Source organism: Dermochelys coriacea, chromosome 2 (genome assembly GCF_009764565.3).
Source record: "Dermochelys coriacea isolate rDerCor1 chromosome 2, rDerCor1.pri.v4, whole genome shotgun sequence".
NCBI classification, from domain to species: Eukaryota; Metazoa; Chordata; order Testudines; family Dermochelyidae; genus Dermochelys; species Dermochelys coriacea.
Window position 1 is genome coordinate 41,498,602 of NC_050069.1, and position 15,631 is coordinate 41,514,232.

Genomic DNA, 15,631 nt, shown 5'->3' on the forward strand with positions numbered 1-15,631 from the left:
TAACCAATTATTGCAGATGTATCTTAAAAACAAAACCAGGTCAGGATTGCTGAGCCTTTTCTCAGACTATGCCTTCCTCCCACAACATCCAACAACTCAAAACTTACTCATCTGCACCACAGTATTCTTTGGGATAGTTATTTACAGGGCACTTTAAAGGAAATGCTGCTTCCCCTTGCTCCAGAAGGAATGCAGTGCAAATCTGTGCAAAGGTTTATTAGATATGCTCCTGTCATCTAAGGTTCACCAGTTGTGGCAAGTTACTAAGCACATCTGCTTCCGATACAGGTTGGACACAGCCTTGTAAATCCGTCATGTTCAAAGACAGCTGCTGGTCACTCTTTTGTGGGTTGCCATAATCTACAGGTTGGAAGTCACGGTTTTGGAGGGTGTTTGACTAATATGCTTCCTAAAGAATAAAAGTAGCCTCTAAGGCCTGGTCTACACTACACAGTTAGGTTGATGCAAGGCAGCTTACATCGACCTAATGATGTCAGTGTACACACCTACATAGTAACTCCCCCTCTACAAGAGGTGGAGGGCTTATGTTGGTGTAGTTAGGTCAACAAAGTGTCTGTGTAGACACTGCATTGCTTACATTGGCTGTTGGCTCCCCACTCAGGGAGCCGAGAAATCCAGACAGCTGCCTCTTCCATTCCCCCCCACCCCTGCTGGACTGGGGAGCCAAGAGCCATGGGACAGCTGGGCTCCTAGTGGGGAGCTGTGCGGAGTTGAGATCCCTGGCTCTGAGCCTCCCACACTGCTTCTCTTCAGTCAGTGGAAACACTCCTTCCATGTGAGGACGTGCAACACCAACAGAAGAAGGTTAGTGTGGACATCAGCCACCGCAGTAATTACCTAACATAGATTGACTTAGGGGCACAGTATAGACATGCCCTAAAACTAGAACTGATTGCAGATTCTATTTTTTCCTCTTTTTTTGAAAACTTTCCTGGACTTTCTTCTTGCTGCACTAATGCCTATTTTCATCTGCTCTCCTTTGGAAAGATTTAGAGACCCTTGATATATTTGCCAACTAATTTACAAGAATTATTGCATTGTAAAAATATTCAGAAAACCTGGATGCAATTGATTTTTCTAAGATGACTTACTGGAAAATATATATTTGGTTAACCCTTAAACCCTTGGGGCACTGTACACAAAACACTTCCAAATGAGTCCTTTAAAATCACCATATTAGTTTAATAAGAATCACACATTAGGGAGGAGTTTTCTCAGTTTAAGAATACTGATCAATACTTACCCCTGAATAGTAGAGCATGTATATTAGGCCCTTAAGGGGGTAAATGAGGAGTTATGGACTACATTGCTTTCACTATGCAAATGACACAGCTCTCTTTGGTCTTTCTATCTCACCATCTAGTGCTGTTGAACAGCTGGCCTAATGTTTGGATGAGAACTAGAATAAATAAAATAAGACTGAGGTAAGCTTTGTAGGTTAAGGAAGCAACTATAAAATCTGGCCAGGGTAACCTCTGCTCCATTTACTGAGGGTGCCTGCCTGCCATTTGTTACCATAGTGCACAAACTGAAGGTGTTGCTGGATCCCTAGCTGCTGTTTAATGATCGTTGCCAGCAGTGCCTAGGAAGGGCCTCCTTCCACCCCACTCTTGGTTTGACTAAGAGATTGCAGCTAATGCAGATGTTTCTATTATTATTATTAATATTACAGTCGAATTTAGGAGTCCTACTCATGGACTAGGATTCCATTGTGCTAGGCATCATACAAACACAGAACAAAAAGATAGTCCCTCCCCCAAAGAGTTTACAGTCTAAGTGTAAGTATACTACTGTAAGTATATTGTGTATACACGCCTAATTATTGCAGCATGCTCTTCATGGCACCACCCCTACGGGAGCCTAGAAATTAGATCTAATATAGAAGACATTAACCCTATTATTAAAAATAAGACTGTTTTGTAACTGGTGTTCTTCGAGGTGTGTTGCTCATGTCCATTCCATGTTAGGTGTGTGTGCTTGCCATATGCACCGGTGCCGGAAGTTTTTCCCTCAGTGGTATCCATAGGGGACGGGCTCTGGCACCCCCTGGAGCGGCGCACACATGCCATGGTATAAGGGACACCACCAGCTACCCCCACCCTCAGTTCCCACTTGCCGGAAACTCCGACGGTGGGGAAGGAGGGCAGGTCATGGAATGGACATGAGCGACACATCTTGAAGAACACCAGTTACGAAACAGGTAACTGTCTTTTCTTCTTCGAGTGCTTGCTCATGTCTATTCCATGTTAGGTGACTCCCAAGCAGTACCAACGGAGGCAAGTAGGAGTTCATGGATGTGTAGCTTGTAACACAGCTCTGCCAAATCCAGTGTCGTTTCTGGCCTGCCGTGAACGTGTGAACCGAATACCATATTGCAGCTCTGTAAATGTCCTGGATGGGGACTTGCATCAGGAAGGCCGACTGCACTGTCGTAGAGTGGACCTTCACCAGAGGTGACAGTTGGACCTGCGCCAACTCATAACAGGTCCAGATGGAGGAGGTAATCCAGTTGGAGATCCTTTGAGACGACACCGGAAGGCCCTTCATCCTGGCTGTGTCGACCTGCGAAAGGGCTTGGTACACTCAGGTAAAACGTCAAGGCACGTTGGACGTCCAGGGCATGCAGCCGCCTCTCCTCATTGGTCTTGTGCGGCTTAGGACAGAACACTGGGAGGAAGATGTCCTGGTTGATATTGAAGGAAGACACCACCTTCAGCAAGAAGGCCGGATGGGGTCGCAACTGACCCTTGTCTTCGTAGAAGACTGTGTAAGGTGGTTTCGAGGTCAGGGCTTTAATCTCTGACACTCATCTAGCTGACGTCACTGCCACAAGGAAGGTGACATTCCAAGATATGTGGGAAAGGGAACAAGAGCCCAAGGGTTCAAAGGGCGGACCCATGAGTTTGGAGAGAACCAGACTGAGGTCCCATTGTGGGACAGGATCCTTAACAGGAGGAAAGAACCTTTCGAGGCCTTTCAGGAACCTGATGGACAAGTAAACTATTTCCCCATGTTATTTCTCCCCCCCCACCCCACCCCCCACTGTTCCTCAGATGTTCTTGTTAACTGCTGGAAAGGCCCACCTTGATTATCACCACAAAAGGTTTTCCTCCTTCCCCCCTTCCTGCTGGTAATAGCTTATCTCCTTACAGTGTGTATGATAAAACCCATTGTTTCATGTTCTTTGTGTGTGTATATAAATCTCCTCACTGTATTTTCCACTGAATGCATCCGATGAAGTGAGCTGTAGCTCACGAAAGCTTATGCTCAAATAAATTTGTTAGTCTCTAAGGTGCCACAGGTACTCCTTTTCTTTTTGCGAATACAGACTAACACGGCTGCTACTCTGAAACTAGTGCGAGAATACCAATCTACCCTGGATCAGCGGATCAAACACCAAGATGGCAGCTACATGAACCTTGATAGAAGATTTTAAGAGTAGCAGCCGTGTTAGTCTGTATTCGCAAAAAGAAAAGGAGTACTTGTGGCACCTTAGAGACTAACAAATTTATTAGAGCATAAGCTTTCGTGAGCTACAGCTCACTTCATCGGATGCATTTGGTGGTCTGTTTTTTCCACCAAATGCATCCGATGAAGTGAGCTGTAGCTCACGAAAGCTTATGCTCTAATAAATTTGTTAATCTCTAAGGTGCCACAAGTACTCCTTTTCTTTTCTTGATGAAGAGTTGCACTGATTCTTCAGGAGGAGCAGGTATTCCAAGATTGACTGCAGAGAGGAGTGCGTCAGGGAGATGCTACACTCAGACGCCCAGTGGGAGAACCTTGTCCACTTTGCCAGGTGAGTCACTCTAGTGGAGGGTTTTCTACTTCCCAAAAGGACCTGCTGCACCTCCCTGGAACAGACTTGCTCCTCTGGGTTCAACCATGCAGCATCCACACTGTGAGGTGGAGGGAGGCAAGGTTAGGGTGCAGGAGGCGACCATGGTCTTGTGAGAGAAGGTCTGGGCAGTCAGGCAGCGACCAGATCCAACAGCATGCCGAACCAATGCTGGCGCGGCCACGCTGGGGTGATCATAATGGCTCAGGCCTTGTCCCTCTTGATTTTTGACTGCGCCACTGAGGACCCAGCAGTCCAAAGTTATAGATGCCCAGGCTTGGAGGAAAAAAGAAAGGTGGTTGGAGAACCGGAGAGGGGCAGGACCCAGGACAGTGGCTGGAATGTTACCCTCAGGCGCACCCTCACAATGCCCACTTCGACCCCTGCTGAGAGCGGGAAGAGCCAGCCTGTGCTAAGATAGTGGGCTGCTGGCCCTGATGACGTTTGTAGCCCTTGCCCTTCTTCTGGAAAGGCTCTTGACTAGGCTGGCTGCACTGCTGATGGGGAGGCTGTGGCTTAAACTACTTTCTTTGCTGTGCGTAGGCCCAGGGTCTTGAGTGTAGTGCACAAATCCTTCAGCCCGTGTAGCTTATCATCTGTTTTCTCTGCAAACAGAGTTTGGCCATCGAAGGGGAGGTTCTGGATGGACTGTTGGACCTCCACCGACAAGCCCGAGGACTGCAGCCACACTGCCCTCCTCATTGTTATGGCTGAAGCCTTGGTCCACACCACAGAATCAGTCGCATCCGAGGCCACCAGCAGTGCCACCCTCGCCACTCCCTGCCCCTCTTCCAGGATGGCCTGGAACTCTTTTCTCAGGTCCTCTGGGAGGGAATCAACAAATTTGGCCATTGATTGCCAAATATTAAAATCATAGCGGCCTACTAGGGCCTGATGATTCACTACCCTCAGCTGTAGGCTTGATGACCAATAAACCTTTCTCACAAAAAGGTCCCATTTCTTTGCCTCTTTATTTTTGGGAGTAGCTTCCGGTTGTCCTGCCTTTCCCACTCATTGACTGCAGACACCACTAATGAGTTTGGGATAGGGTAGGTATAAAAATATTCATACCCTCTTGCAGGCACATAGTACTTGCGCTCCGCACACTTGGAGATTGGGGGTAGCGATGAAGGGGTCTGCCAAAGGGCATTGATAAACTTTGCCACCCTTCATGCACTGGCAGCATGACTCTAGCTAGGGCTGCCGAGCTGAGTATATTGAAGAGGGTGTCCAATGGCTCCTCTAGCTCCTTGTTTCTAGTCCCAAGTTTGAGGCTACCCTCCTCAAAAGCTCCGGATGAGCTTTGTCATCATCCTGGAGCACTATAGGTGGGGGCCCCATGATGGCCTCATCAGGGGATGAGGAGGACGATGCAGCTGCAGCAGGTGTCACCATCTCTGTGACCTGCTTGGCAGGGCCTTCTTCCCAGTCTGTTGCATCTGGGGGGTTCCAGGCATGGTGGCCTGTCTCAGGTGGGCAGGAGACCATGGGTGAAGGCTTTTTGGAGCTTCCCAACACTGATTTATGCCCTTGGGATGGCTGTGGGAACCCTCACGGGTTCCAGGGGTGCCATGGCACAGGCCATGGCCCTGGGACTATGATAATCCTGGCAGTGCTGCAGGGAAGACTGATGCCATCAACAAAGGACCTTGACTTGCCTGCAGGAGTTCTTGGTCCAACTCTGAGCCCTGAGATGGAAGGCCGTGTTCCAGAGACCGGGACTCACCAAAGCCGACCAGGCATCCCAGTCCTAACTGTGTCCATCACCATGCTCTGAGTGGGATCCGTACACAAGTGATGACCCACCGCATTGAAATCTTGGTGACGGGCATTGGCATCTGACAGATCTGTGATGGTACCCCGGCAATCGATGCCGAACGCTTCCTGACCGGTGCCAAATAGTAGAGCAGGAGTGAGACCGACACTGCGATGTTGAGTGTCGGTGCTGGAGCGGTGACTTATATCTGTAGGCCAGTGACTGGTACTGAGAGTCCCGATGGAGGCTTTTGCAGGATCAGCATCGTACTGAAGGGGAGCGGCTACAACACTGCTGGGACTGGGGTCGCAGGGTCGTGCGTGCCTCACTAGGTCCACACCACACTACCAACAACTGACACTTCGAGCCCACAGAGCAATGGCTGGCATCCAGAGACCGGCACTGAGGGCTTCAACTAATAGGCAGCCCAACGTCCAATGCGTGTTGGCTCCTAGCGGGCGAGCACTGATGGGACACTCCTGGAAGTGGCGAGCAGAGCCGCACTGATGGGGACTGAGGAGGTGGTCCAAGGGCAGGCTTACCCCTTGATTTTGGAGCTGCCATAACCGTTATGGACGGCACCAGGAAGGACAAGATATCCTGCGCCACCTGCACGGCCTCCGGGATCAACAACATCTCCAGATGTCGGATTCCTGTGCCACTGTCTGGGGTAGCGGGCTCATCCCATGATGGGCTAACCCGCTCAACTGAAGCTGGGTTACTGATCAGCATAGGCTTTTTAAACCAGGTCACAGTTCTTAAACCCCAGGGAGTGGGGCATGCCCCGTCCCTAGGCTAAGTTCCATCTGGTACATTATAAGTAACTAACAACACACTAAGGGAAATAATACTAACTGATAAAACTATTTACAACAGAAAGTTTGCAATGGACAGATCTGGAGAAGAAAAGGTTTGCAGAGCAAAGGAATGTCCCAGCACCGTCACTGACGGTAAGAAGGAACTGTGGGTGGGGGTAGCCAGTGGTGCCCCTTATACCGCGCCATATGGGTGCCACTCCAGGGGGCCCCAGAGCTGGTTCCCTAAGGATACCACAGAGGGAAAAACTTCTGGCACTGGTGCCTGGGGCGAGCATACACACCTAAGATGGAATGGACATGAGCAAGCACTTGAAGAATTTATCTTATTGTGAGTGCTTGAAATCAGTGCTCTTGGATACATATTGGCTTCCTGTTGGTTCCCAGGTGATATCTAGAGTGTTGGTTTTGAGCTACAAAGCCTAAATGGTTTGGGATCTGCCTACTTTGGATTTTCTCTCTCTTCCCCGTCATGCTGCCATAGCTGAGATCAGCAGAAGCAAGGAGGCTGGAACAGTCTCAATTTACAAGTATTCTCCTTGAGGACCCCTCAGCCTTTACACCCACCCCGTCTATCCCCAGATTCAAAATAGCAGATTGCCGAGACTCAGGCATCCTGCACAACCTATTTACTTGGGCTTTTAGGGAGGATATGGCTTGATTATGCAATGATGATGCAGGAGGCATTTTGTTGGGGCCAAGTCTTACTGGTGGGGGTAAGCTGCAGGTTTTATTTTGATTATATTATTAATATATAGTAACAAAACTTAGAGAGTGGAATCCATAGGCTTCTGCACAGATTGTATTTCTAGCCAATAAATTAAGTAGAATAGAGGGCTCTTGTTTGAATGCTACTTAAAATAAAAACCATTTTTGGAATCTTAACATTTCAAAGCACACACACACCCCTTTGGTAATTTACTCTCCTCTTAAGATTTTCTTATTGACCTTCTCACTGGTACATGTTAATAAATCAGATTTTGTTGCACTTGTTTTTCCAGGTTCAAGCCACTGGATGAAAATTCTGGTTATCATAGTTTAAGGATAGTAAATTAAAGTTAGCTTAAGTTTGGTTAAGAACATAATGTCTGCTTTATGTGTGTGACTAGTATGGAAAAGGTCCCAAACAGCAAGTAAAAGAAGATCATAAGAATACGTAATGACCAACACATTCATTCTGCCTGGGCATCCCAGGTACACATCTGCCCTGACTTACTAAGGCTTGTATCACTGTTAAGTAGTACGTGGTCCTATTAAATATACTTCCAGACTGGTTTCAATGATGTCTGGCACAATGGAGCAAGGTGGCCTATGCCACTGCCACACACATTATATTGCTATTCAAACCATCACCATCACACATCTGCTATGGATTTCCCACGTCCAAACCAGAGCACAATTGACCATTAACTATGCAGGGTCAGAAGCTTCCACAGGGCAATCACCACATTCTCGTCCATGGTGCGTTCTGCACTTGACCTCATTGTCTAGTGTTGCAATGGCTGGGCTTGCTCACCACAGAGGTACAAAAAAGTCTCCTATATGGAAATTCTGCAGCCACTGCAGTGTGTCCAAAGTAGCGAACAACTTAGTCCCACTAGTCTGTGATCATGGGCCGGATCCAAGAGAGATGTGCCACCTGGTGAACATTATCTTCAAGTATTGCACTCATCTAGCTACTCCAGAGATAGTGAGTGGGCATAATCATTGCAGCAGACATGGCTGGTCTCCATTTCTGACTCTCTGCAGGTACTACCAGACTATCCTCTGCTGCCTCACAATTGCTTTTCAAACATTCCAGCCAAAAGTTTCTCGCTAAACAAGGAATAAGAACTGAGCATTCATCTTGGCTTCCATTTTGAGAAAATTACCAAGAAATGGCATGGAAACCCAAGGATTTTAGGGTGTTTCCAAAGGGAATTATGGGAACTTCTCAAAATTTCCCACAAGTCACTGCTTCAGGGAGCTGATCCAGAAACTGTGGGACATTTGCCCGACAGACAGTAACTGCAGTGGAGTAGAACCGCATAAGCATGGACATGTGACAAAACTGCCCGAGTCAACTTGGCTAGTGTGGACATTCTGTAAAATTGGTATATATATATCATTGATTTAATTATCCAGTGTTGACACAGTCTTTATGACTAAGTCACCCTCATGGCACTGAGGATCTGGAAATCCCAACCACAGCTAATAAAAAAAATTTCTTGGAACTACATAGTATGACAGTATTTATTTATTTATTTATTTATTTTACTAACTTTGGCTCAGATCTTCAAGCACTTTTAACTGATCAGGCTTAAACTACATTTTTACAGGGAGGCTGAAGTCCTGAAGCATAAATCATAGGCTTAAAGAAAAACAACTGTGTAACAATGTGAAACCAACTGTATAACAGTATTACAAGATATACAGAACAGGATGCACTTGGACACTACTTTTCTGCTCATTGGCTCACCAGTAATGACGAATCATAAATCAGAGATAGAGCATGAAAATCAAAGAAAAGCAAGAGGAAGTGTCAAAATGAAAACCTGGCAAGAATTACCAGTATGAGAGAAAGGAAAAAACTCCAGATTTTTAAAAAAAATGTAGGGGAGATTCAGTGAACCTAAGATCCACTAGCAGAAAGACAAGCAGGAGAAAAGATGAAAAGACCCCCACAAAACAGGTCTATCCAGGCAGGAAAACATACATAGAAGAAACAAATAGGAAGAAATATTCAGTCCTCCAAAACACAAAGGCCTGGAAATTCTTATCCTAGAAATATTCCACTTGAGGTCTCAAGGTGAAAGTTCATTAAATCCAGCATTACCATGGGTACACCTGATCACCAGAGCCACACAGACTGTAATATTTACAGGTTTCTTTTATTTATACATTCCCAAATGCTGTAGTAGAGTTCAAAATGACATGGTGAGCATATAAGCCTAGGATTGAAGAATAAAGTTTTTTCCTATGGGGCCATCTAGTGCACAGTTTCTATATAACAGTAAATCTTCAAAATGTCCTGCATGAAACTGTAGTTTTTCAATTTATTGTCATAATGAAGATTGCTTAATCAGAAGTCTATAATGTACATGATCTGGAAACAGTTGTAAACAATTTATGACAGAATTCTATGTCACCCTATTGTTCCTCTGTAACTCAATATATACCACACAATGTCAGAATTCTAGCTGGGGTGACAAAGTGATGCAGTGTTTTTTAATAAATTACACAAGTGGTGCATACAATACTCAGGTGAACCTCATAAAAGAATAGATTCATCTAACGGGCTACTCAATGCAGCTGGGTGTGATTCTTGTCAGTTCCAAAAGTAAAATTCTAACAAATCCAAATCTAACCAATACTAGAAATGAACTGGTTGGATCTCTGATTAGTCTTATGAAAAATAAATTTCTTTCTACCATCTGAAACTTCCAATAAAATACAAAGCATTATTGTTTTTAAGTTTAATTCTGTAATGGCTAAATAACTAATGCAATATAATGTTCAGCAGGAACCCTTTAATGTTTGTGAACATAAAATATTTTAAGGCTTCAGAAATTTGTTTTCAATTCCTGCATTTCCATTTTTGACTTAAAACGTAAATGTGTGAATTCATTTCCAAATATAGTCTGTAAAGAGAGAATAGCAGTCACTAAAACATCTCTGTTTGGATTTTCAGTTTTAATCTAAGAATCAACCTCAATAAATGTAATCCAGTATTAGGATCAGGTATAACTTTATTTTATATATGAATTAGGGAAAACTCTCACCAGTTGGTAAGTGTGTTTTGTTATGCTATATATAGGCTACAGTACATTGACTCATAGACTAAGGCCAGAAGGAACCACCAGGATCATCTAGTCTGGCTTTCTGCGCATTCCAAGCCACAGAACCTTGCTCACCCACTCCTATAATGGGCCCATAACTCTTGCTGAGTTACTGAAGTCCTTCAAGTTACAGAGAATCCATCATTTACTCTAGTTCAAACCAGCAAGTGACCCTGCTCAACATTGCAGAGAAAGGCAAAAAAACTGTCCAATGTCTCTGTCAATGTGACCTGGGGGAAAATTTCTTCCTGACCCCAAATATGGTGATCAGTTAGACCTTAGTATGTGGGGGAGACCTACCAGCCAGATACCTGGGAAAGAATTCACTGTAGTAATTCAGAGCCATCCCCCTCTAGTGTCCTATCTCTGGGCATTGAAGATATTTGCTACTAGCAGTCATGGATGGACCACATGGCATGAAGGCAATCTCATCATACCATCCCCTCCATAAAGAAATGGTTACTGTAACAGTGGCTCTTCAAGAGGTGATGCAGTGTGTATTCCACTTAGGTGTGTGCACACCCAGTGCGACAGAGCCAGAGTTTGCATAAGAGTATCCGCGGAACTCGCATCTTGTGGCCATGGCCCCGCCCATGGCTATAGGAGACAGCACTGGCTTGACCCCCCCTTAATTCCTTTGCACCGAATGTCCAGGAGAGGAGACTCCAATGCAGAGGGGACTGAGGAGGGTCTATCTGAAGAAGAAGAAGAAGAAGAAATGGTTATATACAGTACCTGTGGTTCTTCAAGATGTGAAGCAGACATATGTTCCACTTAGGTGATTCCCAAGCAGTACCCCTTCCAGGAGATCGGGGTTGGAGTCTACCTACATAAGGATCTCAGATCCACTCTTCCAAAGTTTTCATCCACTCTGGAAGATGCAGTAATGGCGATAATGGCCAAGAAGGTGAAGGCCAAGACTATAACAGAGTTCAAAAAAGAACTAGATAAATCATGAAGGATAGGTCCATCAATGGCTATTATCCAGGATGGGTAGGGATGGTGTGTCCCTAGTTTCTGTTTGCCAGAAGCTGGGAATGGGCGACTGGGGATGGATCACTTGATTACTTGATGATGTTCTGCTCATTCCCTCTGGGGCACCTGGCATTGGCCACTGTCAGAAGACAGGATACTGAGCTAGCTGGACCTTTGGTCTGACCCAGTATGGCTGTTCTTATGTTCATAATGATTCAAACATGTATGTATAGATGACCACGTGGCAGCCTTGCAAATATCCAGTATGAAAATGGCATGAGGAATGCTATTGGCATTGCTTACACTCTTGTTGAATGAGCTCGTATCCACTGAGGAGGCATAGCCAAAGCTTCTCATATGCAGTCTTAATACAGGATGTTATCCATCTAGAGATGGTCTGTGAAGAGACCCATCATGATCCATCATGTGGTGTGCATATGACACAAACAGGTAAGGCGAAGTATGAAACGATTCAGTTCTATCCAAATAGAATTCTCAACATCGCTTGACATCCAAAGTATGTAGATGCTGCTCCTTGGAAGATGAATGCGACTTCAGAAAAAATATAGGCAAACATACTGCCTGATTCAAATGAAACTGAGAGCCCACTTTAGACAAAATTTGTGGGTATGGTCGTAAAGTTACCCTGTCTTTGGAGAATTGTGATGAAGGAAGCCCAGCCATCAGCATCTGCAACTCATGCACTCTCCTTGCAGACGTAATTGCTAACAAGAACGTGGTTCTCTGACACAAGAAGCAATACTGAGCTTATAATGGCACCAGTGGCGCCATGATGCTGGGCCAATACCCAAAAGAGGTCCCAGACCAGTCCACTCATTTGTGCTGTGCCCCAAGCCGCCGGCTCCTCTCCACCCACTGCCCCTCCTGCGCTTGCTCGCTCCTCTTGGCCAGCTGGCCCAGAGCTTCTCTCCACCCGCTGGTTCTGCCTTCTGGCTCCTTTCCACCCGTGACCCCTCCCCTCGCCTGCTGCTTGCTCCTCTCAGCCGGCCCGGCCAGCTAAGGGTTCCTCTCCATCCCCATCACCGGCAGGCAGCCGTCAGCTGTCTGCCAGTGATGGGGGGCAGAGAGGAGCCCTCAGCTGCTGCCGGTCGCTCCACTCCAGGCCGCTGATGACCGCAGTTTCAGGTCCCCCGCAGGTGGGGCCCACCTCTCCCTACCACTCTGCAGAAGCGGCTGGCTGGGTAAGTCGGCAGTTGCCTCTTCCCCGCACAGATGGCCACAAGACCTAGTGCCTGCCTGAGGCTGCCCTGCCTAGTCCAGTATCTAGTCCTGCAAATAAGCACTTGTGGGTTTCCCAGCCAGGCTCCATTAGTGGCTCCCTGACCAGCCACTCCCCTACAAACCCCTGCAGAGCAGCTGCGACTCTCTCTTGCTACAGCTGTGATGTCCGGCAGGTGCAGCCTGTTCAATGTGTGGCTCTGCCCAAGCTTCCCAGGGCTCCCACCCCCCAATAGAGATTGGCCACCCCCTGGCTCAGAACCTTTCCTTTTAACTGGGCAGGGAAAGGGGGCATGCACTGGGGAAGGGCTGAAGGGAGATGTAATCCCTCGCTTTGCAGGTCTATCACCTTGGGAAGCAAGGGATTGGGCAATGGGGTTTCTGAGCAGTGGGGTGGCTTTGTGGGGAGCTGAGCAGACTTGGAGGAGAGAGATGTTCAGCTGGCAAGGATCAATGGATGGGACTCCCAGGCTCCCCTGCTGTAACCACTAAAACCCACTCCCCTCCCAGAGCTGGTGAGAGAACCCAGGAGTCCTGACTCCGAGTCTTTCCCATCTGTTAAGACTAGCCTCCCAAAAGATGCAAGTGTCCAAGCGTGCTCCTAAATCACAGAAAATAAGTGTGCAAGGGGAAGGAGCAATGACACTGGTGTGGCTGATCTGTGACCCTAACGCAGGGATTCATTAATTCAGTCCATCACATGTACAGAGTGGGTCTGATTCCCTTGAACAGGGGCCAGATGCGCACACACACACACACACACTTTCCAGAACTGGTTGGCCCATCTCTGCACAAAGATCTTTGTCTCGCCCTATCCCCTGGTTCACAATGAAATATCCACCCTGCTCCAAGTCAGAGCAACTGCTCTGCTTCCCTCTGCTTCTTCCACCTGCACGGTTGTGAATCACTATTACTTGGTGTGTTACAAACCTGGATTGGCTGGGGTCATGGCTGCAGAGCAAGCAGCGCCCATTGTGGCCCCTCTCCAATGCACTCCTTGAACGAGCCAGGTGAAAACACCTGGCCCAGCCACTTTCTGGCTGGATCTTGAAGCTTTGAACCAGGGGGCCGCAATTATATCAATGACACAGGCCCAGGTGGGTTTAGAATGTCCCCCTGCCGGAGCCCATGACAGCACATGCTTGCAGAGACACACAGCCATCATCTTCCAAACAAAGCACAATTTATTTTCCCCGAGGGGTATGAAGCACTCAGGTGGGTGGATTAACACAGGGGCTGGAAGAAATTATGCAGTCCCAACTTTTTTCTGCTGAAAAATACTGATTTGGGTTCAAAGTGGGCTTGGGCTTGATTTTTAAGTCTGGATATTATGGGGGCCCACAAATATGTTTGAAGCCAGGCTCACAAAAAGTTAATCCAGCCCTGACAAGAAGAGCAGGAGACAGGATGCTAAGGGCTCGAACGGAGGGCCCACTGGACCCATGAGAATCATGTTTAGGTCCCACAAGGGGACTGAATCTTGGACAAAATGATGTAGTTGGAGAAGCCCTTTCAGGAATCTTGTCACCATGGCACTGGAGAAAACTGATTTTTCCTGAACTGGGGGGATGGAATGCTGATACCACTACCAGATGTGCTCTCAATGAACTAAGAGCAAGACTTGACTTCTGAAGGTGTATCAGGTACTCCAAGGTGTCCTGGATAAAAGTCTGTGTCAGCTGGATCCCACAGGTCAAAGACCACACTGGAACCTCTTTCACTTTGCTAAGTAAGCCATCCTGGTAGAGGACAGCTGCTGAGCAACGCTCTTCATCTTCATTCCACCATGCAGCAGCCATGCTGTGAGACGCAGGGAGCAGAGCATGGGACGCAAAGTGCAGCTGTGATTCAGAGTGAGCAGTTCCGAATGAAGAAAAAGTGGCACAAGGAGGTCAAATCGACAGTGTGAGAAGGTCAGAGAATCAGCACTGTCTTGGCCACATCAGGGCAAAGAGAATGAACTTGGCCCATTGTGCTTTGAGCTTGAGAGTGACCTGAGGAATGATCAGGATAGGGGAAAAGGTGTATAGGAGAGTTGACTGCCAACTGCAGTGGAAGATGTCAGAGAGAGAGCCCAGACTGAGCCTTTCCCCTCCCCCCCCCCCCACAGAGAGCAGAACAGGTGACATTTCTGGTTTTCTCTTGTAGCAAACAGGTCAATGGTGGGAACCCCACACTGCAAAGGTGATCCAGAGGACACTCATCTTCAGGGATCACTTGTGACTCAGGGAAAAATAATGGTCTGTGAAATGATTCTGTACCCTGGGCAACTGGATGGCTATAGGAGTAATGTTCTCTTTGATGCAGAAGTGCCACAGATGGATTGCCTCTAGTCAGAGCACGCTGGTGTGTGCTTCCCCCTTGTTTGTTCCCATAGTACAAACATTGTGGTGGTATCGTCAGTAAGTATGTGAACCACAGAGTGTCTGATACTGTCTTGAAAGGCGCAACATGCTTTGTAGACGGCCCGAAGCTCCAGTACATGGTTATAGAGTGAGGCTTCCTGCTCTGACCACAGCTGTACTTTCAGCGACCCCAGGTGTACCCCCTCCCCTCCGCCAACCCATTAGGGAGGCGTCAATAACAACTGACTTGGTTGGTGAGGGCCAGGCAAAGGGAACACACTGGCAAACATTCTGTGGACATCCACCACTGCAAGGAGTCTAGGACCAGCAGAAGGAGCTGAACCAGTCTGTCCAGAGAATATAGGGGAGGACAGTACACCATCCTGAGTCACATTTGAAGGGAGCGAAGGTACAGTCTTGCAAACTGGACCACCTACATGCAAGCGGACAGTTCTCCTGGGGGAGTTTTGCACCACTGTGCTTTTGCAGAATTCATGTCCCCCTCAGATTTCTTTGCTTCCCTGCAGAAAAATGATTTTCTGATGGTGATACAAAGGAAAGCTGCAAGAATGGTCATGCGCCTTACCCCAGCAGCATGGACATGTCATTTGGGGTGCCCAGAGCAGCTGGTGGAAAGGTAAATCACCACGGGGCTGGAGACAGCCCCCACCAGTGGCTCCTACCCTGCGCCGGGCTCAGCTGTTAGTCCTGGCTGGGCTGGGGATGACAGGACTTCCTTTTCCTCTTCAAGGAGCAGCTGGGGCTGGGTCAGATCCACCCCCAGAAATCTCTTCTGGCTGCAGGAAGTGCCCCACCTGCCCTCC